This window comes from Pan troglodytes, chromosome 18, assembly GCF_028858775.2.
Source record: "Pan troglodytes isolate AG18354 chromosome 18, NHGRI_mPanTro3-v2.0_pri, whole genome shotgun sequence".
Lineage (NCBI taxonomy): Eukaryota > Metazoa > Chordata > Mammalia > Primates > Hominidae > Pan > Pan troglodytes.
Window position 1 is genome coordinate 46,021,112 of NC_072416.2, and position 27,567 is coordinate 46,048,678.

A 27,567-nucleotide genomic window follows, 5' to 3' on the forward strand; every position below is an offset into this window, starting at 1 on the left:
CTGGCATGTAGTAGATGCTCAATAAATACCTGTTGAATAAAGGAACATTTCCTACTGAGAGTCTTTTCCCCAGGAAGATCGTGAGTTCTTGGAGAACAAGACAGAGACCCTTCTGTCTCTTCCACAGGCTAAGCATAGAGTGAAAGTTGTGTAGGGTACACTTTTGCTGAATGAAGGTGATTTGGGAGGTTGAAGCCTCACTGAGGCTCCAGAAATAAAACCTAGCAGGGCCTGATGTGGGATACAGGTAGGGAAGTCAAAGTGCCAGATTGGAAAATAAATGGTGCTACTTTTCTAATACAAATAACCTGCTCAAGAGTCTTTAGAAGAAGACAGGACTCTTAGAGAAGAAACACAGGACCCTGGCAACCTGTTTTGCTCAGCTAAGAAGGTTGCTACATGCCAGTTTTCTTGACAGGAAGATGCTAGGATCTGCTGGCTCTGCACATTTTTACCTGGCCATGGGGGAGAATATGTAACCTTTTCTGCTACAAGAGGCTGTGAAAGGAAGAGATATCTGCCTCTCCCCAGAGACAATGCTTGAGCCAGACACTGTCATGAGCACTTGAAGACTGTTCTTTCATAAATCGCTTTATGCCTCTGTGGGGTAGGTTATCATCAACTCTGTTTTACTGATGAGAAAAAGGAAGCTCAGAGAGGTGAAGTAACTTTGCTGAAGTTTCAGAGGGATGGTAGCAGAGTCAGCACCAGAACCACGTTCTTGACACTTTATCCAGTGCTCAGTTAATTGTATCACACTGCCTGCATATCTAAAATGAAGGATGGGGAAAGGGAGGCAGAGAGGGAGAGGGTGGAGATGGGTGGAGAGGGAGGGTTAGGCAGAGAGAGAAAGGAAGAGAGCTTTGGGGTCTGTAATTAGTTTGTTCGTGTAGATCTTTGATGATAGAATTTTTCAAAGCAGTGTAGGTGGACTCTCTTTCTGAGCATAGTTGTGTGATGGAAGTCCAGTTATAGAATTCTAAAATCAACACCCATAGCTGCCTCTGTCTCTATCCAATCACTGGCTGAGTCCCCGAGGACAGTATTTCCCAGTTCCATGTGTGCCTCCTCCCTCTGTAAGATGGAGAATTGAGATGCTGGGAACCTTCATGTCACCCAGTACACATAGAACAACTCCACCACTAGCTGTTTGACCTTGGGCAGGGCACTGTATCAGTCAGTTATAGCTGTGTAACAAATTGCCCCTAAATATATGCCCACTCACGTATGTGTACATTGCTAGAGTGCTCCCACTTCACTGGTCTCAGCCCAGGCCCCAGACTGAAGGGTCATTGGCCACCCAGGGCATATTCTTCTCATGTTATGGCCAGAGTGCAAGTGGGTATTACCCACCACTCAAACATACCTCAAGAATCCACTATCATTGGCCAAAGCAAGTTACATGGCCCAGCCCAAAGTCAAGGAGTGGGGAAGTTTATTCCTCCCGTAAAGATTGATTGAATAATGTAGGTGAGAGGAAACATTTTTCAAGAATAATCTAATGTGCCATGTTCATTCACTGATCTGGGCCTCAATGACTGTTGGTTTCAATGACTATTTGGTCAAGGAGTAGAAACACATACCATGCTTAAAAGACAATACTGGGTATGTTCTTGATTTTTGAAGTAAGGATATAGCAGATATCTATTACATCCTAGTTCATTATTTCCTTGATTTGAGTATTCCAAAAGTCAAACTCTATCTCTAAATGGAATAACTACATTTGATCTGATGCAATCAGCCCATGTATAAATCCCATTTCTCATTACCAAGCTGGCAGTATTTCCATTGCATGACTACAGAAATGTACCTATAGCAGTGAGAGCAGGTTTTTTCCAATTGTAGTTTTCTCCCTGCATGAATTATTAATGACAAAGGGTCTCCTAGAAAACTCACTTTTCTGTGGCCTTCCCAAATTTCAGAGCTTGCTACTTTTCTAATTTGCCCTTAAATGCAGCAAACCCTCTTTCCTAAGAGGGTTGCAAGAAGGTTTGTTGCATTTAAGGGCAATTTAGTTGGGTGTGTTTATCAACAAAGTAATTATAAGTATTTAGGCACCAGTTATGCGCAAGGCACTATGGCAGGAAAGTGAAAACAGACTGAAGGGTGAGAGACAGCTTATATTCAAATGCTGCTTACAGTCTGGTTGGAAAGTTGAGATACTCACTCACATTGACATAGACTAGCCATTTCACTGAAAATATCACCTTAAATTTCACAGCTGAGACTATGGCATAGCATGTTTTTGAGCATGTTTCTCAAACCTGACCTCTGTAGCTTGGTTCTCAGGGGCAAATTTGAAATGTCAGTTTTCTGAAATGATAGCTCTCAGATCTCTGATCAACAATATGTAGGCTGCTCTAGCACTCCTTTCAGCTGAATTTCTCATCTCGTAAAGGATATTTTTTAATCAGTTTATGGGGGAAGGCTAATTTTGTTTGATAAAAGAAAAATGGAGGCACTCGATGATACATATTCATCTTGCTTTCAGTTTATGTTTCATGACGGATTTCCATCGCATCTGACGCTCTCACATTAACAAATCTTCGGATACATCATTTTGGAGTTAAGACAATAATTTGCCTGCAAATTTGACAAAAAATTTGGTAATGCTGAAGATCCATCATACAGATATAATTTGCTACTCTTGTGATCATTTTCAGTAAAATGATCCAATTAGATGCCACATAGCCTGTCATTAGGTTCTCTCCCTCAGCCAGCTGAAAAGGGAAAATAGAGTCATGTTATCAGTAAATAGCTAAAAGTTTGCTTTGTGCAACTTGAAGTCTGATTCTGACAATGTATTCCAGGGACATCAAGCTCCAAACCCTATTTACTCAACAAATACATGTTAAGCACGAGCACTCTGCAAGACACTGTGCTAGGTATGAAGAGGAGGAGGATCTACACCAAAAGTGTAAGACTTTTGGATCCAGACTCATGTTGACACAAATGACTAAGGTGAGTACAGGAAAGCTGGGCAAATGGGAGGCTGCGTGCCCCACCTACTCTAGTCCAGTCACCTGTTACCTGGTGCAAAAGCATGAATGACTGATGAAGCCAGATCATCTGAACTTTTACAAGAAGTCAGAAACCTGGGCATTTGGTGAAATCTTATTATTTGAAACACCTGTCTATTGGCCTATGGGCTGCTAATTTAGACCTCTACACAGTAGGATCCTGGCCTTCAAGACACTTCTGGTTTAGCAGAGAAGGCAACAGTGGACACTGGCCATTTTGACACAAGGCAGAGTAAGATTAGTGCTGTGATAGACACAGCCCCAAAACAAAGAAGCAATATGGAAAGAGAGACTTCAATGCTAAGTCTCAGCAAGGGCCTTCTCACATGAGACACCTCTAGGCCCCGTGCACTATTTCCTTCGAAGACCCCACCCCAAGACATAGTAATCATATTAAAATACAGCCAGTGCCCAAATTAACTAAATGTTTTGTTCTCAAAAACATTTTTATGATTTTGTTTTTTAAATATTGTTATTTGGATTCTGCAATTTTCTTTTTTTTTTTTTTTTATTATACTTTAAGTTTTAGGGTACATGTGCACATTGTGCAGGTTAGTTACATATGTATACATGTGCCATGCTGGTGCGCTGCACCCACTAACTCGTCATCTAGCATTAGGTATATCTCCCAATGCTATCCCTCCCCCCTCCCCCCTCCCCACCCCAGTCCCCAGAGTATGATATTCCCCTTCCTGTGTCCATGTGATCTCATTGTTCAATTCCCACCTATGAGTGAGAATATGCGGTGTTTGGTTTTTTGTTCTTGCGATAGTTTACTGAGAATGATGGTTTCCAATTTCATCCATGTCCCTAAAAAGGATATGAACTCATCATTTTTTATGGCTGCATAGTATTCCATGGTGTATATGTGCCACATTTTCTTAATCCAGTCTATCATTGTTGGACATTTGGGTTGGTTCCAAGTCTTTGCTATTGTGAATAATGCCGCAATAAACATACGTGTGCATGTGTCTTTATAGCAGCATGATTTATAGTCATTTGGGTATATACCCAGTAATGGGATGGCTGGGTCAAATGGTATTTCTAGTTCTAGATCCCTGAGGAATCGCCACACTGACATCCACAATGGTTGAACTAGTTTACAGTCCCACCAACAGTGTAAAAGTGTTCCTATTTCTCCACATCTTCTCCGGCACCTGTTGTTTCCTGACTTTTTAATGATTGCCATTCTAACTGGCGTGAGATGATATCTCATAGTGGTTTTGATTTGCATTTCTCTGATGGCCAGTGATGATGAGCATTTTTTCATGTGTTTTTTGGCTGCATAAATGTCTTCTTTTGAGAAGTGCCTGTTCATGTCCTTCGCCCACTTTTTGATGGGGTTGTTTGTTTTTTTCTTGTAAATTTGTTTGAGTTCACTGTAGATTCTGGATATTAGCCCTTTGTCAGATGAGTAGGTTGCAAAAATTTTCTCCCATGTTGTAGGTTGCCTATTCACTCTGATGGTAGTTTCTTTTGAGTGAACTCCCATTCACAATTGCTTCAAAGAGAATAAAATACCTAGGAATCCAACTTACAAGGGATGTGAAGCACCTCTTCAAGGAGAACTACAAACCACTGCTCAAGGAAATAAAAGAGGATAGAAACAAATGGAAGAACATTCCTTGCTCATGGGTAGGAAGAATCAATATCGTGAAAATGGCCATACTGCCCAAGGTAATTTACAGATTCAATGCCATCCCCATCAAGCTACCAATGACTTTCTTCACAGAATTGGAAAAAACTACTTCAAAGTTCATATGGAACCAAAAGAGAGCCCGCATCGCCAAGTCAATCCTAAGCCAAAAGAACAAAGCTGGAGGCATCACACTACCTGACTTCAAACTATACTACAAGGCTACAGTAACAAAAACAGCATGGTACTGGTACCAAAACAGAAATATAGATCAATGGAACAGAACAGAGCCCTCAGAAATAACGCCACTTACCTACAACTATCTGATCTTTGACAAACCTGAGAAAAACAAGCAATGGGGAAAGGATTCCCTATTTAATAAATGGTGCTGGGAAAACTGGCTAGCCATATGTAGAAAGCTGAAACTGGATCCCTTCCTTACACCTTATACAAAAATCAATTCAAGATGGATTAAAGATTTAAACGTTAGACCTAAAACCATAAAAACCCTAGAAGAAAACCTAGGCATTACCATTCAGGACATAGGCGTGGGCAAGGACTTCATGTCCAAAACACCAAAAGCAATGGCAACAAAAGCCAAAATTGACAAATGGGATCTAATTAAACTAAAGAGCTTCTGCACAGCAAAAGGATTCTGCAATTTTCATATTTTGGAGTTGATTATTCCTACCTCCTTCACTGCAGGTCCCAAACATTGGCACAGGCTCCTGAAAATCCTATGAGGCCTAATTGTCTTGATAAATGACAATGTTTCCCCCAGCAGAGGGGAAGCTGAAGGCTTTACAGAAAGAATAAACAGGAGAGAAGGTTCAGGAGCAGTCTGGAAAGGATGAAGCCTTCAGCTCTTGACAAAGGCAGGTCAGAGAGGGGTCTGGAAAGATAGGTAGTAAACAAATTTTGGAAACTAGATGTGGATATTAGAGTCTTCTCCAGGCCATGAGGAGCCACTGATAGTTTCTGAGAGAAGCCCGACCTGTCTAGAATATTGTTAGATGGGACTTGTCTGGAAAAACTTCAAGGAGGTAAATCTAAAACTTGGCTTTGACAAACAAAACTCAGGGCTGAGCTTGGTGTAGAACTCACATACTGTCTGCATTGACTCTAATCTTCTTTCTCTTGATTTTTTTTCTGGCCACTTTTCTTTTCAAGACTCCTTTCCCTGCCTCCAAGATCCCCAGAATCACATTCTACCCCTGCTGCCTGGTCTTCAGCAGTCCTGGTGCTGGTGTGGCTCTCTCTGGCCTTCTTAGTCCACTTTTCATTCATTATTAAATGTGCTTTCTCCCAAACACACTTCCATATGATTCACAATATAACTTCTCTTTCTACCATAGAAAGGAATTACTTTATAGAACTGTAATGCTGAAAAAGACATTACAGGCCAACCACTCTTTATTTCCCTTAAGTTTACAGGAAAGGAAATTGGCTTAGAGAGGTAAAATGACTTGCCTAAGGTCACCAGAATCAGAGCCAGAGTTGAAACAAGAATCCGTGTCATCTGATTCAAACAATTCTGCTTCTCTGCACCAGGCCACATCCTGTGGGCATAACCTGAAAGTTAAATGGACAACTATGCAAAGGTATGACCATTCAGACACTAAAAAGAGACACAACTATTCTCTGAATTAAGATTGGTGTCCTTGGCAAAAAGAAAAAAAAAATTACATCCCATGTTTATAAATTCCAAGAATAAATATTATGAAAATAATTATACTACCAAACGCAATCTACAGATTCAATGCAATCCCTATCAAAATACTAACTATATTCTTTACAGAAATAGAAAACACTATTCTAAAATTCATACGGAAACACAAAAGACCCCAAATAGCCAAAGCAATCCTGAGCAAAAAGAACAAAGCTGGAGGCATCACATTACCTGACTTCAAAATTCACCCCAAAGCTATGGTAACCAAAACAGTATGATATTGGTATAAAAACAGACACATAGACCAATGGAGAACCCAGAAATAAATCCATGTATTTACAGCCAATTGATTTTCAACAAAGGTGCTAAGAACATCCACTGGGGAAAGGGCAGTCTTTTCAATAAATGATACCAGGAAAACTGGACATCTAGATGCAGAATAATGAAACTAGACTCCTTTCTCTCACTATATACAAAAAGCAAATCAAAATGGACTAAACTTAAATGTAAGACTTGAAACTATGAACTAACTAGAAGAAAACACAGAGAAAATGTTCTAGGACATTGGTCTGGGCAAAGGTCTTATGAAAAAGACCTCAAAAGCACAGGCAACAAAAGAAAAAATAGATGAGTGGGATTACATTAAACTAAAAAAGCTTCTTCACAGCAAAGGAAACAATCAACAGTGTGAAGGGACAACAGTAGAATGGGAGATGATATTCACAAGTGATTCATCTGACAAGAGATTAAAATCCAGAACTCAAACAACTCAATAGAAGAAACAAATAATCTGATTTTAAAATGGGCAAATGAGCTGAATAGACTTCTATCAATAGAACACATACAAATGGCCAACAAATGTGTTAAAAAATGCTCAACATCACTAATCGTCAGGTAAATGCAAACCAAAACCACTATGAGACATCATCTCACCCCAATTAGAATGGCCATTCTCAAAAACACAAACAAATAACAAATGCTGCTGAGGATACAGACAAAAAGGAACTCTTACACAGTGTTGGTGGGAATGTAAATTAGTTAGCACAGCTATTATGGAAAATGGTATGCAGGGTCCTCACACACTAAAAATAGAACTATTATATGATCCAGCAGTCCTATTTCTAGGTGTATATCCAAAGGAAAGGAAATCAGTACGTCAAAGAGTTCTCTGCACTCCCATGTTTGTTACAGCACTGTTGACAGTGGCCAAGATATAGAATCGACCTAAGTGCCCATCAACAGGTGAATGAATAATGTGGTATATATACACAATGGAATACTATTCAGCCATAAAAATAATGAAATCCTGTCATTCATGGCAAGACAGGTGAACCTTTATTCACGATGTTAAGTGAAACAAACCAGGAAAGACAAATGCTGCATATTCTCACTCCTATGCGGAAGCCAAAAAAGTTGATCTCGTAAAAGTAGAGAGTAGAATACTGGTTACCAGAGGTTGGGAAGTGGCAGAGGTGTAGCTAAACATTGGTTAACAGATACAAAATTACAGCTAGATAGGAGAAAAAGTTCTAGTGTTCTATAGCGTTTTCGTGTGACTATAGTTAACAACAGTTTATTGTTTTCTTTCAAATAACTACAAGAGCAGATTCTGAATGTTCCAAACACAAAAAAGATTAATGTTTGAAGTGACAGAGATACTAATTACCTTGATTTGATCATTACATATTGTATACATGTATTGAAATGTCATACTCTACCCCATAAATATATACAATTATTATGTATCAGTTAAAAAATAATAATAAAAGAGGGAAAAGATTGCTGTCCTTCAACCTAAAAATACTTCTGGGCATGGGACCCCATGGTTTGTGGACAGACCAGGTTGTCCTGGTGCCAATTAGACATCCATGGAATACACAGTGTGTGATTTACTTTCCCTTTTCAACTAAGAGTGAATGAAATAAAATTTGGGGCTGGTGAGCCACCCTTTTTCTAATCCTCTGAGAGAAAATGTGAGAAAACGTCTGGCCTGGAAATAACCATTTTTAAAGCCCTTTTTAAAAGCCCACTCTTGGAAAAATAGTGATGTCAACCAGCCGCTTCCTAGCCTTCTATGCTTTTTCCCACCATTTTAATGAAGAGGGCTTCCCAGACATCATGAATTTTGCATGAAATCCTCATTTCTCTTTAAAGAGATTTAGTGCCAAAACCTTCTGTGACAACCAAAACCCATGTTTGAGTTATATTGTTAATGTCAATATAACTCACAGTGATGTGTTGTGTTGTGGAGACAGTGGGCAAAATAGCCATAAATTCCATCCTAAGTGTACCATCTCCCCAACATTTCTGGCATTGTCTGCTGGACTGTCATGACATCTCTTCCTACAGACCCCCAGGAAGGGCAACATCACTTCCTGGCTCCGAAGCCTCAACCTGATGCTTTAATAATAGATCCTGATTGTCCTATCAAAACTACAATCCCTTCGACATTCATTTAATCTCTTCCTTTTGAGTTCGTTTCCTAAAACATGAAAATCACTGCTCAGTTTTGTCCTTTTCCTTCCTATTTTTGAAAATGTCATTGTTTCTGCTGAGACCAGCACCAAGGGTGCTAGATGATAAAGGCAGCTTGCAGGGAAGGTTTCCTTGGGCACAGGGCCCTAGATTCTCACCCTGAATTGGATTTCAGGTAGTCCCACTCGGAGAAGTTGTTAGCTCACTTCCCGGCTGCCTCTTCATTTCTTTGCAATGCCAACAAACCTACTGCAAACACAATGAAAATTCTTCCCTCGTTTGAATCTGTGCTTACAATCTCTAATTAAGTAATAACTTTCATAGCACTCTGCTTCTCCAAGCCTGAACGGTATTTCCATTACCTCCTCTACTGAAGTCAAAATTACAGACCTGTCATTTTTGGATTTTTCTAAAAAACGCAAGCATTAAATTATACCTACATTCACCCATTAGTAATTTCTCTTCGTGGTGGGTGTTTAAATCTATTATAATGACTCTACTATCTCTTCAACTTTCTATCCCTCTCAGAATATTGATGAATTCTACCTCATTCTGGACTGCCTGTCTAATTTTGTCTTTTAATTTCTTGATGAAACATGAATTTGATTTTATAAAGTTCTTTTTTCTTTCTCTTTGGGAAAGGAAAAGGGAAACATCTTTCTGATGTGGAGTTACTATTCCTCTCTGAGGGTGAAAAACTGATAGAAGAGGAATTACCTTTTAGGTTTCAAATTGTCTTTGAGCAGAAGTGACTCTTCAGTCGCAGACAGATTGGGTCCCTTGTTCTGGGGTGTGTAATCATTTTTTGCCACTCACTCACACTTTGATGAAAATACAAGTTTTGTGTGCTTTATATGTATTGATTCTTTTAATCCTCATAGCATCCTTACAAGGTAGTGTATTAGGCAGTTCTTGCATTGCTATAAAGATATACCTGAGCCTGAGTAATTTGTAAAGAAAAGAGGTTTAATTGGCTCGTGATTCCGCGGCTTTACAAGAAGCATGGTGCTGGCATCTGCTCAGCTTCTGGGGGTGCTTCAGGAAAGTTACAATCATGGCAGAAGGTGAAGGGGGAGCAGGCATGTCACATGGCCAAGCAGGAGCAAGAGAGAGAGTGGGGAGAGGTGCCACACACTTTCTTTTCTTTTTTTTTTTTAGATGGAGTCTCAGTCTGTTGCCCAGGCTAGAGTGCGATGGCACCATCCCGGCTCACTGCAACCTCTGCATCCTGGGTTCAAATGATTCTCCTCCCTCCTGCCTCAGCCTCCCGCGTAGCTGAGATTACAGGCGCCCACGACCATGCCCAGCTAATTTTTATATTTTTAGTAGAGACGGGGTTTCACCATGTTGGCCAGGCTGGCTTCAAACTCCTGATCTCAGGTGATCCACCTGCCTCGGCCTCCCAAAGTACTGGGATTACAGGTGTGAGCTACCGTGCCCGGCCTTTTTTTTTTTTTAGACAGAGTCTCACACTGTCACCCAGGCTGGAGTCCAATGGTGTGATCTCTGCTCACTGCAAACTCCACCTCCTGGATTCAAACAATTCTACTGTCTCAGCCTCCCGAGTAGCTGGGATTGTAGGTGTGCGCCACCACATCCAGCCATGCCACACACTTTCAAACCACCAGATCACGTGTGAATTCAGAGCTAAAGCTCACTTACTACTGAGGGATGGCCCAAGCCTTTCATGAGGACTCTGGCCCCATAATCCAAACACCTCCCACAAGGCTCCACCTCCAATATTGAGGATTACATTTCAACATGCGATTTGGGTGGAGACAAATATCCGAACTATATCAGATAGGTTCTATTATTGTTCCCACTTTATAGATGAGGACACTGAGACAGAGAGGCTAATGAACCTTCTGAAGATTGCACAGTGAGCCAGTGTCAGATGCAGATTGAACCCAAGTTGTAGTTTGGCTCCAAAGTCCACATCTGTCAAGCTTTTTTGAGTCACAAGTAACAGAAGCTCAACTCAAAATAGGCAGAAAGGAGGATTTGTTTCCAAACCTTGAAAAGAACGGGAAGTCTCTCTGAAACTATTGAAGCTGGAAACTTGAGTGACCTCGGGACTTTATCTGTGATCTCTTTGTGTCCCCCAGAACCCTGAGGCTGGCTTCTTCCTGAAGGCTGAAGTCAGGGTCACCAATTACTCTTTAGCTGACCCTCCCAGCCTTACATTGAAAATGAGGCTCTTGCTCCCAAGCTCCAATTAACAAAGAAATAGAAAAAGAAAGAGAAAAACAGGAAAGAACAGGTTGCATGCCCAGGGGCTGGATCAACCACTATGGCCAGGAGGATGAAGTATTAGGATTGGTTCAGCCTGGGTTAAGTGCCTGTCCTTAAATAAGTTATTGTGGAGGAGATAAAGTAGCCTCCAGCAAATCACATTTTAAAGTCATGAAATTTAAATAATAATAATAATAATTCCCTAAAAGATGGAGGATGGCACAGCTTTGCCACTGGAGTAATTACTGCAAGCTGAACAGCCACCCTGAAGAAATAGAAAACTCAGAGAAAAACAAAGGGCAAGATAATGACTGTTACTGAAGCAAATGAACAGGTGCACAGATTCGGCGACACCAGACCTTCAGGTCAACTGTCAGCCAGTGCTGAGGACTGGGATCCCCCTGCAGGTGGGACAGCGACAGTCCACTTTGCCAAAGTTCCCATCCGGCCTGCTTTGCTCATTTATGTCACCTGCCTGGCCCCCACAGGCATCTGAGTTTGAGACCTATGGCTTAGTGTGTTGCCAAATAGCACAGTCAATCATTGGGAAGACCAACTAGAGCATCCGTTTCCTCCTTCACATTTGGCCAACAGCCAGTGAATGCTTCGAAGACAAAATAGCCAAGACAAAGGATCCAGTCATTAAAAACAGAGTTTTCTTGACAGAATGGCTTATGGCATTTGACAGAATTTTTCAAGGCGCAGAAAAACACATTTGACAGCATGTGTTTTAAGCAGAGATGCGTATATGACACGTAAAAAGTCAATCACTGCCAGCCTTTATGTGGGGAGAGATCGGGAAGGGAGCGAGAGGGGCTTCATTTCTTCTTCCTTCCTTCTTTCCACCCAGAGCCTCAGTCTGCCCTCTGTAGATGGTTGTATGAAATAGGCAAACCCATTTCTCTCCTGTGCCCATTAATTTCCAGACGTTCCCTTTGTGCTAGTGCCCAGCGGCTCCTGGAAAGCCTCAGGCTCCACAAACTCCAAGCTTTTCCCACTGTGGCCTGAGAGATTCTTTCCTGCATAAGGCAGGAGATGATTTTTGGCAAGAGGCCTGCTGAAAGCTTTCTAGAACTCAAAGAAAAGATTGTGTTTGTAAAGTAGCCTCTGGAAAATCATGAAGTCATGAAATAAGAAAAACCCAACAATTTCCTAAAAGATAGGGGATGGCACAGCTTTGCCACTGGAGTAATTACTGCAAGCTGAATAGCAACCCTGAAGAAATAGAAAACTCAGAAAAATAAAGGGCAAGATAATGATTGTTCCTGAGGCAAATGAATAGGTGCACAGATTTGGTGACACCAGACCTGCAGGTGAACAGTCAGCTAGGTGAGGACTGGGTCTCCCTGTAGGTGGGATGGGGACCATCTGTTGGGACAGGAGGGTTGGTGGTGCAAACACAGGATGAAAGTTTTAAATTACACAGTCAGTCTTTATTTTTCTCCACATCTGAAGCTGCCAAAATATAAACAGCCACTGTAAAGAGGAGAGGGCAGTGACCCTGAGCTGGGAAGTGGAAGGCGAGGAAGCAGGAGGTGGTCACTGAGGAAAAGACATCATGCCAGTCAAGCAAAAATGGCTCTCTCCATTCCCATTTCACTGAGTGCCCATGAGAAGATGAGTCTCTTGCCTCTTTTTATGGGATTATTGGTTCCATTATCGTATTTGAGGTGGAGAGCAGACTTGGCTGCCAGTGACTGTCTGTTTCCTTCAGCTGTCCCTTTCAGAATAACAACCCATATTTATGCAGTGAATTCAGTTTTCCTGACCATTTTTGCTGCCCTTCTGGGCATCATTGTTCTCCCTATGCCTTGTGTAATCATCCCACTACAATTCTAAATGATTTCAGTGTTTATTTGTATGTTTTCCCCTCATTTTGTTGAGAAAGAAGAAAACAGTTTGTTGCTCCCTTGTTGCACCCCTACAAAATCTTAGCTTCAGCTTGTATTAGACTAAGATCATCTTGCTCCACTCCTCATTGTGCTGATTTTCTAAAGGCAAAAAGTATTGCCTATATCAAATCCAGCTATTGGCCAAAGGTAAGTGAGAATGAGTTTCAACTTTCTTTTTTTTAAAAAATTTATATAACTTGTGCTCAAGGTAATCCTTAATCTAACAGCAATTGTCTCTCACACCAGATTAATTCATCCATTCATCCACTATCCATCCATTGACCCACCATCCATCCATCCATCCATCCATCTATCCATTAATTCCACCATCCATCTATCTATTCATCATCCATCCATTCATCCATTGATCCATCATCCATCCACCTATTCACCATCAATCCATTCACCATCCATCCATCGATTCATCCATCCTTCTATCCACTGATTCCACCATCCATCCATTGATCCACCATTCATCCATTGATCCACCATCCAGCCATCCATTCACCACCCATCCATCCATCTATCCATTGATTCCACCATCTTTCCATTGATCCCCCATCCATCCATCCATCCACCATCCATCCAACCACCCATTCACCATCCATCCATCCACCCATTCACCATCCATCCATCCAGCCATCCATTCACCATCCATCATCCATCCATCCATTCATCATCCATCCATCCATTCATCATCCATCCATCCATCCATCCATTCACCATCCATCCATCTATTCATCACCCACCCATCATCCATTCATTGATATATGTCCATCCATTCACCATCCATCATCCATCCATTGATCCACCATACACCCATTTATCCACCATCCATTCATTCACCATTCAATCATTCATCATCCATTTACCATCCATCCATCCAACATCCATTGATCCACCATACATCCATTTATCCACCATCCATTCATTCACCATTCAATCATTTATCATCCATTTACCATCCATCCATCCATCCATCCAACAACCAAACATCATCCATCCATCCATCCATACATTTCATGCATTCGGCATTTTTTTGAGTGACTGCTGTGTGCCACTCATGAACAGAATCTTTGCTTTTTTCAACTGCAAGTAATATTTATTCAGGTAAAAATATCAGATCAAAACACCGTCTCTTTGACATTTACATTCATCCCAGTGACAATATGGGATCAGCTGCATCACAAAACATAGCTACTCTGCCGAAATCAGTTTTTAAAACAACCAAAGAAGCAATTTGACTAGGCAATCATTAAGTGTATAACTGGGCTTAATTAGATTTTTCTGCAGAGTATTATGCTGAAATCTTTAAAAGTAATTTTTACTTGTGGAGGTAAAGTATGACTATGTGTCTTTTAAAAAGAAGAACAAAAGGAAGGAAAAGAGAGAGAGATAGAGGATAGAGGTGAGAACATCACAAATGTCTCTTTGCTAAGATCCTTTTTCTCCCTAGGCCTAACCATGTTCCCGTCCTTTTGCCTAAGGCCACCATTGTTATGAGGCAGGATATAAAGACCTTTTTATATGCATTTATATGCTTATTTACAGTGTAATTTATATTAAAATACACACAAAATAATGCCCCATATTTCTCCATGGGTAATTATATATACATGCATTCCCTGATATTTTTCTGGCAAGCAATTTCAGAAGTTTCCCATGGTTTTAGTAGGAATGGACAGAGAATGTGGATCATTTGTTCCCTGATTTACAGCTTAAATCTAAAGTCCCTGGTTAAACATCAGTGCTTTGGTGGCAGCAATGTCTGGGCTTGGGGCAGAATGATGGCATAAATTTTTAGAAATGTATTTTTTCCAGATCAATTAAAATTTAAAACCGCCCGCTTTTATAGAGGGTACCACATTATCAATTTTCTCCAGTGTTTTTTCTTAGTAAGGGCTGGGAATTAGGAAAAGCAGTGTATTACCACTCTGACTTTCACAGACCTAGCCTTTTCCCAAAACCCACTTGCTCTTTGTTCACTCTCACTGAATTAAGAGTAGAGAAATTGCCACCTGGGGAAAAATATCTTGAACAAGCAAGAGTCTTAAAGCATGGGGCTGTCACTATATCAAGCCCAAACTGGAGGTGGTCGTGGCATAAAAACAGGGCCTTAAGTCACAATGTTAGGCTTGCTGTCACTCTAACAGGAAACTTTCTGTGCAGCTGCTCCACCGCATCATTAATTCATTGCCTATTTCCTTTATGCTGCACTCTGGCAGCACCGATCATAATACATTCATTTGCTTTTAACACAGAGATTTCATTCTTACCCCTTCTGCCCCAACTTTATCCCCAGCTCTGCTCCCCAGCATAGATCAGTGAACCCCAAATGTCATACTGTAACAATGACACCACCATCCATTAGTAGACGGAGGAACTCCCAAATTGGAAATCTTTAAACTTAAAAAATATGTCTGAGTTCTAAGTCAGCAGGATTTCTAGATATATTCAAATAGTCTACGTAAACATGAATAATTATGCATGTTACCTAAGAATCCATGTTAAATTATTCATTCATATAGCAGATTTTCCAATTAACCCAGAGTTCTCTTCTATTGGATGAATGCTTTTTTTGAGAGTAATGATTATATTTTTCATAGTTTGTGTTTATTATAAAGATTTTAAGCAATGCCAAATCTATGAGGAAGAAAGTAAAAGAGTTACCCTGAATCTAGCCCCCAGAAATAGTTATCATTAAATAATGTGACACTTTAAAAGTTGCAAGAATATCACTCCAAACACCTCTTTCTCTCTTGCATATATACAGATAGGAGGGCAGATGAATCAACTAAAATACATTTCTCTGAAGTAGGTGATGCATACTATTTTAAAAAATAAATTTAATTTAATTTTACTTGAATTTAGAAAAAAATAGTTATTAAACTGAAAATATTTATGAATTTCAAGTAAAATTTTCTAAACCACCAGAGGTATTAATTGCTAAAAGATTGCTCTTAGCTTAAAATGCTAATGAGCTGGGCATGGTGGATCATACCTGTAATCCCAGCACTTTGGGAGGCTGATTTGGATTGATTGCTTGAGCCCAGGAGTTTGAGACTAGCCTGAGCAACATGGAGAAACTCTGACTCTACAAAATACAATAAAATTAGCCAGACAGGGTGGTGCATGCCTGTAGTCCCAGCTAGTCGGGAGGCTGAGATGGGAGGATCCCTTGAGCTTGGGAGGTCAAGGCTGCAGTGAGCCATGATGGCACCACTGTACTCCAGCCTGGGCAACAGAGCAAAATCTCCTCTCAAAAAATAATAAAAATAAAAATAAATAATACGATAATGACAATGAAAACTGGAAAAGGTTGAAGTCACATTTTTAGCTATGTATATCAATTTAAAATAATATTTATACACTTTATTCTATGGAAGATATGGAAATTAGCACTACCTCTCTGTATTTTTGTTAGTTTTTTTAAGTTTTCAAGATTTACGACATTCACAGGTTAGTCTGTGATTATAATTTCCAACTTACTTAGTCCTGGTTGATATTTGTGCGGCTCCAATGCTCAGAACCTGCCCCTTTCCTGTGGTTTCTCCACCATTAGTTCTTTATCTGGACTCCTCTTTTAAGTGGCTGAATTTTGTTGTTGGGTGATTTTTTCAAAAGGACTCAGGAGTGTTGCTTTTCCATGGTTCTCTCCTGTGGAGAATCTCTGCTACTGTGACATCAGAAGGACATGGTATTGGAAGGCAATAGATTGGGAAGGTGCGTAACATCCAGCCCCTGTGACCACAGAGGACAGAGGTGCTGCCAGCATCTTAGCCTGCTGGGTTGCAGGGGTCCAAATGTAGCTGCATTTAGGAGGAGGAGAAGGAGGTGGAGGAGGGGGAGAGAGAGGGAAGAGGAGGGGAAGCAGGAGGAGGGAGTGGAGAGAGAGGGAATGGAGGAGGAGTAGGGGGAAGAGAGAAAAGGGAGGAGGGAGAGGGAAAGAAGGAGGAGAAGCAGGAGGAGGGAGAGGAAGGGGAGAAAGAGGAGGAAGAAGAGGAGAAGGGAAAGGAACAGGAGGAAGGGAAGGGGAAGGAGGACGAAGGGAAGGAGAGAAAAGAGGAGGGAGAGTGGGACCATGTGTTAGGGTGGGCACTGACTCCGCAGGAGAAAAGGATCCCCTGGACTGGTCCTTTGTGGGTGCCAGAAAAAGGCTGCCCACCAGAAGTTCACCCCCACATTCGTCCCAGCTCTTGGAGCAGCTGCACATAGAATGCAAAGGAGAAGGACAAAAGCCCCCATGAAATCCCAGAGGCCAGGAAGTGAGCACAAACAGTCCTGCCAGGGAACTAACGAGGAAATCCTGCCACCTGAAAGCCAAACCCTCTGTGGAATAAAGCAGGGTGAAACTAACAAATAAATCAGAGTCAAAGCAAATGAAAAGGCGGTGAGGGTGGGAGGAAATGAAAAGCTGGTGAACAGGCACAGCTGGCCCATTCAGAGCAAGCTTCATATCTCTCAATTGCAGGACGTGCTTTGCTCTTCAAGAATGTCCACACCTGTTTCCTCATTCAGCCTCTCAGCAACTCTGTGGAGTTGTCAGGACTCACCCCATTTCACAGAAGAAGGCACCAGGCTGGGAGATGCAGGGCTGGTGGTACCTACTAATCCAGGGGGATTTTTCGATGTGATGCTGCCTCTATTACAGTCAAAAGACAATAAAAGAAAAAAAGGCAAACAAGATGAAACTGGAGAGTTTAGACACCTTTCACTGTGTGCTTCTTTTGGTTGCCTTTTGCAAGGTGGAGGCTGGGGCCAGCTAGGTAGTGGCCCCCCATCATCTCTGGTTACCTGGCATCCATCCCTTTCCCTAATAGCCTGCCACTTTCCCACTGAGGAATTACCTCCTTTCCCTCCCCACTGTGGGTAATCTTAGTGCAAAATAATTTTCGATGTTCACTTTTACTGCAGAGATGAAGGGAGCCAAACCCATCCCAGGACAGTTGGGAGAGGTGTCTTCCCCACAGACTTTGAATGCTGAGGAAATGCTAAAAGCAAAAATGCAAATGGTCATTCATCATAGCAATGGTGCAGGTTGTAGGGGCCATGGCATCCTGTTTTGTGGTAGAACAGCTCCTGCCTGTTATATCTTCATTTATATAAAGAGACTAAAGTTGCTTTCTGTCACGCATAGTCCAGAAGCCTAACTGATGCAAAGGGGTTTGGCAGACTCAATCTTTCCAAAGCTCCAGCCCCATACTTAGTCATTAAGGCCCTAATGGACAGCCAAGGAATTAGGAAGGGGGCAGAGAGGAATAGATCATCCCTTCCTCCCTGGGCTGTGCAGCTACAGATGAGCAGATCCTGAATTTGGCAGGTGCACAGCAGTCATCAGTGAATCACATGAGAAGCTCTTGGAGCCTCCAGGATGGTGGATTGGTGGCTGCTAAGATTTTAATGTATGCATCCATCCAAAATTCACGTTGGAACTTAAATCCCAAAGTGATGGTGGGAGATGATTAGGCATGAGGGCTCCATCCTTGTGAATGGGATTAATGCCTTTATAAAGAGGCTTCAGAGAGCTGGCTGGTCATCCTGTCCCTTCCGCCAAGTGAGGACACAGCATTCATCCTCTCTGGAGAACACAGCAACAAGGAAGCAGAGAGAGCACTGAATCTGCCGGCACCTTGGCTTCAGACTTCCTAGCTTTTGGAGATGGATGAAGAAATAAACTTTTATCATTTATGAATTACTCCATCTGTGGTATTTTCCTATGGCAGCAGGAACAGACTAAGGCCAAGCCTGGAGGATCCTGGGTCTAAAGGCTGCATTAAGCTGGGGTTGCCTCGGGACACAGGCTTTGTATAGGAACATTCTGGAGATGCATCTCTACCACAAAGCTCATTGAAGATGTCATTTCCTCCTGCAAAAACTTCCCTGCACCAGCAGAGTGGCAGGCTCCCTGTAGAAAGGCTACCCTCCAATTCTCACTGCTATTGCGGCAAAGAGATGCTTGGAAGCACCTGCCTGGGAAATGTCTGAGAGTTAAGTGTGAAGCTTTCACCCTTGGACTCTGTATGGGGGCAGAATGTCCACTCCTGGGGCTGCCCATCAGCGTGCATCTTCCACTTGATGGCAGAGCTTTGCTTCCAGAGTGCTCACCAGAGCAGCCCGGCAGGCAAGCCTCTGTAAACCCCACCTTGGAGCCCACTTCCAAGGGGCTCTTTCCTGCTGCTGACTCAAACTTTCCCTCTGGAGGTGGAGGGTGGCTGCCTCCCTGATGCTGCTTCTCTCCACCTTTTACTCTTTTTATTAGAATAGGTAGTTAGGAAGGCATAAGCAGGGCAGAAGGGAGCCCCTCCACCAGGAATGTCAGCTGACCATCAGGTGATGGTTGGGTACTTATTAAATGGTCTCTCTAAAATAATCATTAGTCGCAGCCAGCATCAGGGAAAGGCAGTCTCCCAATAGATAGAAATCACCTGAAACTGATGATCAGCAGCTTCCTGATAAGATCTTAGGAGTTGGGCGAGTGGACTCAAGCATGCGCATTAAGAAGCAGATGGTGGAGATTACCCAGTATATGACCTTCCTCTAGGAACACTCATCTGGTAAGGGAAGGATGCCTCAAGTGAGCATGTACACTTCAGTAAACATACTGTGCATGTGGCCCCTCCCAAGTGCTGGCAGGCCACTGTGCATGTGGACAGCCCGCTCCAAGGGAAGAATCAGAGGACAAGAGCTGCAAGCCCCCAAAGCATGCCAGTGTATGAAACCCCAAGTCAAAGGTCAAACCACACACTTGATCTCTCAAGTCACCCGCTTGGCCCTCTTCCAAGTGTACTTTACTTCCTTTAATTCCTGCTCTAAATCTTTTTAAATAAACTTTCATGTCTGCTCTAAAACTTGCCTCAGTCCCTCACTCTGCCTTATGCCCCTCAGACAAATTCTTTCCTCTGAGGAGACAAGAACCGAGTTGCTGCAGACCTGTATTCACTACTGCTAATACTCTTACAGCAGAAGAAACGGAACATGGTTGCTCATTGTGGAAGTTGGTGGTAAGTGAAAGAGTCTAGTAGAAACCAAAAAGTTTTTATTTTACTTTATTCATTCGCTCCTTCTTAAGAAGGCTGCTTGCAAAACAGAGATGAGAAAGCACAATGGGTAGGGCCACAGCAAGAGAAGAAGCAAACCCTTCCCACTGTTACTGGTGGAGGGTGTCCAGGTTCTTGGCATACTGAATTGGACAAAACGTACAAACAAAGCAAAGAAGGAATGAAGGGATTTATTGACAATGAAAGTACACTCCACAGTGTGGGAGCGGGTCTGAGCATAGGGGCTCAAAGGCTCTGTTACAGAATGTTTGAGAGTTTAGATACCCTCGACTTGGGGTATGCCCTATGTAAATGAAGAGGATGAAGTAAAGTTACAAAGTCATTCACTTGCTGTATGCTCTATGGAGAGGATATTTCCTGTTATAGCTGAAGTGTGAGTTGGCCTTATGCTCCCTGCCTCCAGACCCTATTTTTCCGTCTCACCTCCTGCCCTTTTGTAACCGCCCAAGGGGTTCACTTTGCTCACTGCCTAGACAGAGCCAATTCATCAAGACAGGGGAAGTGCAATACAGAGAGAGTAATTCACACAGAGCCGGCTGTGTGGGAGACCGGAGTTTTATTATTACTCAAATAAGTCTCTCCAGCCTTTCGGGGAGCAGAGTTTTTAAGGATAACTTGGTGGGTGGGTAAAAGCCAGTGAACCGGGAGGGCTGATTGGTCAGAGATGAAATCACAGGGAGTTGAAGCTGTCTTCTAACGCTGAGTCAGTTCCTGGGTGGAGGCCACAAGATCAGATGAGCCCGTTTATTGATCTGGGTGGGGCCAGCTGATCCATCAAGCGCAGGGTCTGTAAAATATCTCAAGCACTGATCTTAGGAGCAGTTTAGGGAGGGTCAGAATCTTGTAGCCTCCAGTAGCATGACTTCTAAACCATAATTTCTAATCTTGTGGCTAATGTTAGTCCTACAAAGGCACTCTAGTCCCCAGGCAAGAAGGAGGTCTGCTTTGGGAAAGGGCTGTTACCATCTTTGTTTAAACTATAAACTAAGCTAAGTTTCTCCCAAAGCTAGTTCAGCCTACACCCAGGAATGAACAAGGACAGTTAGAAGCAAGATGGATTCAGTTAAATTAGATCTCTTTCACTGTCTCAGTCATAATTTTGCAAAGGTGGTGTCACTTTCCTCCGGTTCATTCCCTTTCCAATAACACTCCATCTTGTAACCACCCAACAGTTTCTTCCTGCTCACTGCACAATTAAAGACCATGGCATTGCAGTAAAGAAAGAGTTTAATTGACAGGAGGCCGGTTATACCACGTGGGAGATGGAGTTATTACTCAAATCAATCTCCCTGAAGGCCCATAGTTAGGGGTTTTTCAAAGGCAGTTTGGGAGAAGAGGTGAGGGCGGCCAGGAAATGAGTGCTTGCTGCTGATTGGCTGGGTCAGAGATGAAATCATATGGGATTGGGGGGATAGAAGCTGTCCTCCTGCATGCTGAATTGCTTCTGGGTGGGGTCACAGGAGTGGGATCGGTGGGTCGGCTTGGAGCCATAGGTGTCAGACATTCAAAAAATCTGACAAGCTATCTCAAAAGGCCAATCTACAATAGTGGTGTTATCTGCAGGAATGGCTGGCAATCTATGTCTGCACCTTAGCAGAATCAGGCTCCTTTCCACCCCCATAGCCCCATGGCCTTTCATTAGCTTTATAGAGGGAGTCAAGTTTGGGGGAAGGGCTATTATCATTTAAACTATAACCTAAATGTCTTCCAAAGTTAGCTAGCCCAAAAGCCCAGCAATAATTAAGGGAAAGGCAAGATGGAGGGTGAGTTAGATCATATCTCTTTTACTGCCATAATTTTCTTACTGTTATAATTCTTGCAAAGGTGGTTTCCATCTGAGTGGGCCAGAATGCTGCAGGTCAAGATGCTCGCTTATGGGTTCCTCTGTTTTCAGTCTTTTCTTTTTAGAATGGAATCTGCATCCTTGCTCATGTCACTGCTGAATCTCCAGGGCCGAGGGATGTCCCTGACATGGGGGGCTTGGTAACTGGTGGAAAGGAAGGACAGAGGGGCCGAGGAGTGCAATGTGGCAGCATTTCTTATTCCTTCCTTTCAGCATCAGGAATAAAATGTGGAACACAAGGGACCTTAGTGATGCACTCCAAGGGCCTCATTTCATGATGAAGATGCCCACCCCACTCACCATAGATAGTTGGAGATAGAGATGGCGTTCACACTTGAGACACCCAGGTGATTCTATCCAGACCACAAAAGTAAAAGTTCCCTCAATTACTCATTTTTTCAGGCAACTTTGGAAATATAGGGTCCTGTTTGAGTGCCAGACTTTAAGGGGGACTTATTCAAATATCCATTCAAAATTATTCAGTTAAATATGTTTTTGAATGAAATAATATTAAAGAATTATTGTTGACAACATGGATGAGCTGAAGGACAATGACAAAGGGGTCTGGAAGCCATGTCATTCCAAGAACTGGCTGAGACACCTGAAGTCAGGAGAACGGAGAGAATGGGCCACAGTGCAGGGGTCCTCACACATGTATCTCTCCTCCCCATGGACACATAACACACAGTGAGCACCCCACACACATTTGTTGAGTGTGTTAATTGCTTTGCTTGGAGAAGAGAGGGCTGACAATACACACTGCTTCAGAAAGCTCTGTGACAGCTGATGAGAAGGAAAGTTTCGGAGAGTTGGCTGTCTTTCAGGGGAAGTGAAAGGGATCGGTCAGAGCTGAAGGACAAGAGCACTTCTCATTCTTGATTATGCTCTTGAATTATCTGGAGATCTGGTTGAAAGGCAGATTCTGATTCAGTAGGTCTGCAGTGAAGCTGAGATTCTGCATTACCAATGGGCTTGCAGGCAGTGTGGATGCTGCTGTTCATGGACCACCCTGTCACGTCAATAATCATTTCAGATTGCTTCCATTTCTAAGAGTCCCTAAGTGCTGAGCCTTCCATAAAAAAGAAAAGGTTGAGAAATCTGGTAGGGTGTGATTTCCAGATCTAGGAGAGTGAAAATGGCTCCCTTCACCCTTCTATGTTCCTTGGCTGGGCTGCGAATTAAATTGACATAAGACAGATTAACAAGACAAAAACTATATTCAATTACATATGATGCACAGAGTCCCACAGACATATGTGACTTGAAGAAGGACCAGATGATTGAAGCTTATATAATATCCTGAGCTATAGAAAGGAATAGGGGTTTGGGGTTTCTAAGGGTTGGTGGAGAAAAGCCATGGGAGGGTGAAGGGAAGAAATGTGTGTTGAATAAAGCTTGTGTTTTCGTGCAGCTAAGCGATCTCTCAGATGGTAAAAGTTGTCTCAGAGTAGCCCTCAGAAGAGCAGGTGAGAGTCTGGGTGTGGCACCAAACTCCAATCTTATCTCCTGTGGTCCAAGATAATCTTCACTGGTTGCTAAGATTCCCAGGGAGAAGATTCATGACAGTTGAGTTCCTTTTGGAGGATCAGTCTTTAGGCGCATCAAGGGAGCTCAGAGAAAGCCCAGATCTTCTGTTCCCCAAGTGCCTTCACAGTTCAAAGTAATCAGAAATACCAAGGCATCAGATTTGGAGGTGGCATTTCCTGAACTCCTTCACAGACATACAAATTCATCTTTATATTTATGCAAATCCAGAGATCTCTGTGCTGGGAACTGATCAAAAGAAGGGGAGGTATTTCTCTTTGTATTTTCACACAAGAAGAAAAAGCATTCCTGGTGGCTATGATTCTACTAAAATACTCAGCATATGTTTACTGCATTTCACAACAAATCTGCTCAGTTTGATGCATTTAAAACCTGTCAAATGCTTTACAGGCAGAAAATACATAACTCATGCAGAATCCATAAGACACTTAAAGCCCCGTGCTGTTACTCTCAGCAAAATGAAGTCTTTCATACTCCCACAGCCTCTCCATTCAGTTTATTTCTCTGGTTATCAGCTTTTCTTCCAGATTTTCACATTCCTCATGAGGCTGCTCCCCCATCTGGCCCTGGAGAGCCAAAGGAATTTACCCTCCAGCCCCTTGAGCTGACTACACTGGCCTTGCCAGAGAGCCAGAGCCACGGGGCAACAGTCTTGAGCTCACTGAACCGACAGCTTCTGGTTAGGGAAATGCAAGTCCACAGGGAAGCGAGGAGTAGGGAATCATATATGTTGAGCACCTATTGTGTGCCAGATAATAAACCAGACTCATTCCACCCATTTCCTCTAATGCTTATTGCACCATCACTAGAGAACTATGGAGGTTAAAGAGAGAAAAAGAAGTCTCCTCATATTCATGGACTTCAGAGACAAGTAAGCATGTCCCAGACTACTCTCCTATTGCTTGACAGACAGGTCCTGACTTTGACTCTGTGTTCTGAAATCCTCTACCATCTTTGGGGAGCAAGACACAAAAGCTTGCCCAGATCAGGGCTGCCTGGCCACATGAGGAGAATCTAGTGGTGATAGTTCCAAGTTGTTTGTTTTTCTTCCAGCGTTGCCTACTCCCGGGGGAAGGCTGCAGACAGTCAATGCAGAAGTCCTGCCTGGATTCTGCCCTCACAAAAAGTGCACATCCTCTCCTGGAGCCTGAAGCGCCAAACTATGGGTACCAGAGTCCAGGCCAAAATGGTGTGGCATGAAGACCCTATTATTAATGCTGCTGATTTCAGGCCTATTTCCAATCAAGGAGGAATGGGCTTTTGTTTTGTATTTTTTTTTTTTCAGATTGAAAAGCGCTAAACTGATAAGCAATGATGCATGGCCTTCATGGTCAATTGCTCACACTAGCAAAAAACGTTCAAGATAAGAATGACAAAAATCATAAGGAGAGTAACAATGCCACCATGACCTTTTAGCAAGATGGAGGAAATCACTCTTCAGCAGGGATTCATTTTTCTAGTTTTCTTGTTTTTTTAGCCACAGGAAATAAAGCGTGCATCCTACCCTTTAATTCACTGTTTCCCCCATTCATTTTCTATTTCCTGGTAAATTAAGTAGATGCAATTTATAGGCCTTTCTTATGTTCCCAGCTCCTGTGGACCCTGATTCTAAAAGCCTCTCTGCCCTATCCCTACCACTCCCTCCACATTTCTAACCCAGCTCTTCCAAAGAGAGTATATATAGGTACTGTGGAAGCAGAGTAAGATATCCTGCATATAGTAGGTGCTCAATAAGTGCTGAAAGGAATTAAATTGAAGCACTGACAGTTCTTTATCTGGGTCTTAGTCTCATGGAGAATTACAGAATCTGAGAAATGTGCTATCATACCTTGCCTCCTCAATCTAGTTTGTTCTCTTCCACTTTTGTTACCGGAGACTTGGAACTGAGAATGCAACACCCATCCATCCTCGGAAGCCTTCTCCAGAGACAAGCGCTCGTTCTCCCTGGGAACTGTGTAGGAGATGCAGCAGGGAGCCTAGCCCAGCCTGTGCCCGTCCTAGCAGCCTGCACCTGTCAACGCAAGGTCTACGGATCAAACGGAGGGGACTTTCTGATGGAGCCATCCTGGCAGGGCCACTGTGTAAGAAAGAAGTCACATACTTGCAAAATGAGGGTAGTGGCCAAGCGCACTCCCCAAATCCTCTGAAATAACAAAATTATTCATGAACTGAAATAATCACTGCTTTGTATCTTTCCGTTTTCCCTCTTTGTAAACAGCTCTGCTCTTGGTACTCCTGCCTAACCACAGCAGCCCCTAGTGGCAACAAGCTGGAACACGCAAGACTGTTCCGAAAATGTCTCCAGCCCTTCACCGGAGCCTAAAGCAACCCCCACCTCCGCCCTCCCCGCTCACCTTCATGGATCTGATTTTTATTTCTTAGGGGCTGAGGTTAGCCTCTTGGTTTTTCAGCACACACGAATGCACACAAGCGTATGCATATACTGACACTGTGTGGGGTGAGGCAAGACAAGCCGGTCAACGGGCCCCTGGGGTGGGGAGAATGCAGGAGGGCTGGTAGGAGCTGGAGGAGCTCTCTGCACACCCCCAAGTCCTCTGGTCCAGGGTGCCCGTGAAACCAGGGCCCAGCTCTGACTCGATTTTTGTCGAGAAGAATCAGCCATCAAAGAGTGAGAGGTGGGATGCCTCACTCAGGGGTTCACCTCTCTGCTCCTATCACACCCCCAGAAGCAGCTGCCACTAGCCAAGGTGAGAAAATCATAATGGCACCCTTGAGAGAGAGCCCTTTATGAAGCAGCTAAATATCCTCTCTTTCCAGGGAATGACTTAACAAAACCTCAAATGCCACGCTTGGATGTCAGCTGAAACAACTTTTCTCAAAAAAACCTAAATGCAAAAAAAAAAGCTTATTTGAAACAACATCCAGAGGGAGTCCTTGTACACCTAAGCCCGGGTAATGGATTTACGCCCAGACTGCTTTCCCCCGCAGGGAATCTAGTCCCTCCACGATCTCACTTCCCAGAACCAAAGGCTAGTGGAGCACCAGGCCTATTTTGGAAGGGCTGGGAAGGGAGGGGAAAATGGATTTGTAGATGTCTAGTGAGTGCTGAGACTGCTGGGTGCTTCCTTCACCAACCTGAACTCACTTCAGACTCACACAGAAAAAAACATCACGTTAAGAATTCCTCTGGGAGGGAATTGACTCTTAAGGATAGAACTGTTTAACTCTTGATCCTGCCTTTAATTGACTCTGCAAATGTTTAAATGGATTCAAATACAACTGAAACGGAGTTGGGTGATTTTGACATCAATTAATATACTCCGATGAAGTTAGCAGAGGGGACTTTGAGTTAAGTGCAAGGAAAAAAGGGAGGGGGGTGGGAAATACGGCCCTTATACTTTCTGTTTTAAATTATGATAGAGCATACAGGGCAATTCCCCCAGGGCTTATTACAAAGACTCAGAAGATGTTAAATCCACTGGGAAAAGCCCAAAGCTCTGGCTCCTAAAGGGAAATGTGAGTTAGTCAATGCAGACACCGTAGATGATTTATTGGTTATTGTGTGTGTTTTTATGTGTGATATTGGGCTCTGTGCTGTGTGCCTCTCAGCTGTTTGAGGGACAGATGTCAGGAGGAGTAGTCCAGGCACTCACGGGTTAACTCAAGCCCTGATCCCAAGGGACCCAGGCATTTTAAGAGCAGAGCCTCCTCCAGTCATGGCCTGCCCTTACTTCTAAAACCTTGAATGTGAAAAAAGACTGTCCCCCTTCCATCTGATGCGGGTGGCTGAATGTTTTCTTCACCCAAGTCCCAAAATGAGGCACACGTTAGCTGTTTCCACCCCCTCACCTTTCAGCAGCCTGCGTCCACTGAAACGGCTTTTGGGGAGCTCACTGGAGTCCTCTCCACATCCAGATTCCCTAGCCTCTTTCCCGGTGTCCTGTGGGGATCAGGACCCTGTCTGAGCTGCGGTCCTTGCTGAGCTCCTGAGACGTGGCTTCTGCTCAAGTCTCCTCTCCTCCTCGGCTCTTCCTCGAGCCCTTCCAGCCAATCCCCTGAAAGTGTTGATGCTCTTTCTGGTTTAGGACCACTCCTTATACCAAACCAGTGTTCACTTCCCCTTCATTCATCCTACGAGTATCTACTGAGTGCCTACCATCTACCAGGCATTCTTCCAGCACTGGGGATACAACCGTGAATTTAACAGACAAAAGTCTCTTTTCTTATGGCCTTAGA

General features: G+C 43.0%; 1 long non-coding RNA gene across 2 annotated transcripts in view; it reads right to left on the minus strand.

The window, feature by feature from the left end:
- Positions 1-19,762, minus strand: part of LOC134808811 (uncharacterized) — an 89,162-nt gene extending 69,400 nt beyond the window's left edge. For both annotated transcript variants that reach the window (XR_010152598.1, XR_010152597.1), the window contains exon 1: positions 16,414-19,762. This is a non-coding gene — a long non-coding RNA (uncharacterized LOC134808811). The remainder of the gene's footprint in view (positions 1-16,413) is intronic.
- Between the last annotated feature and the right edge of the window lie 7,805 nt (positions 19,763-27,567).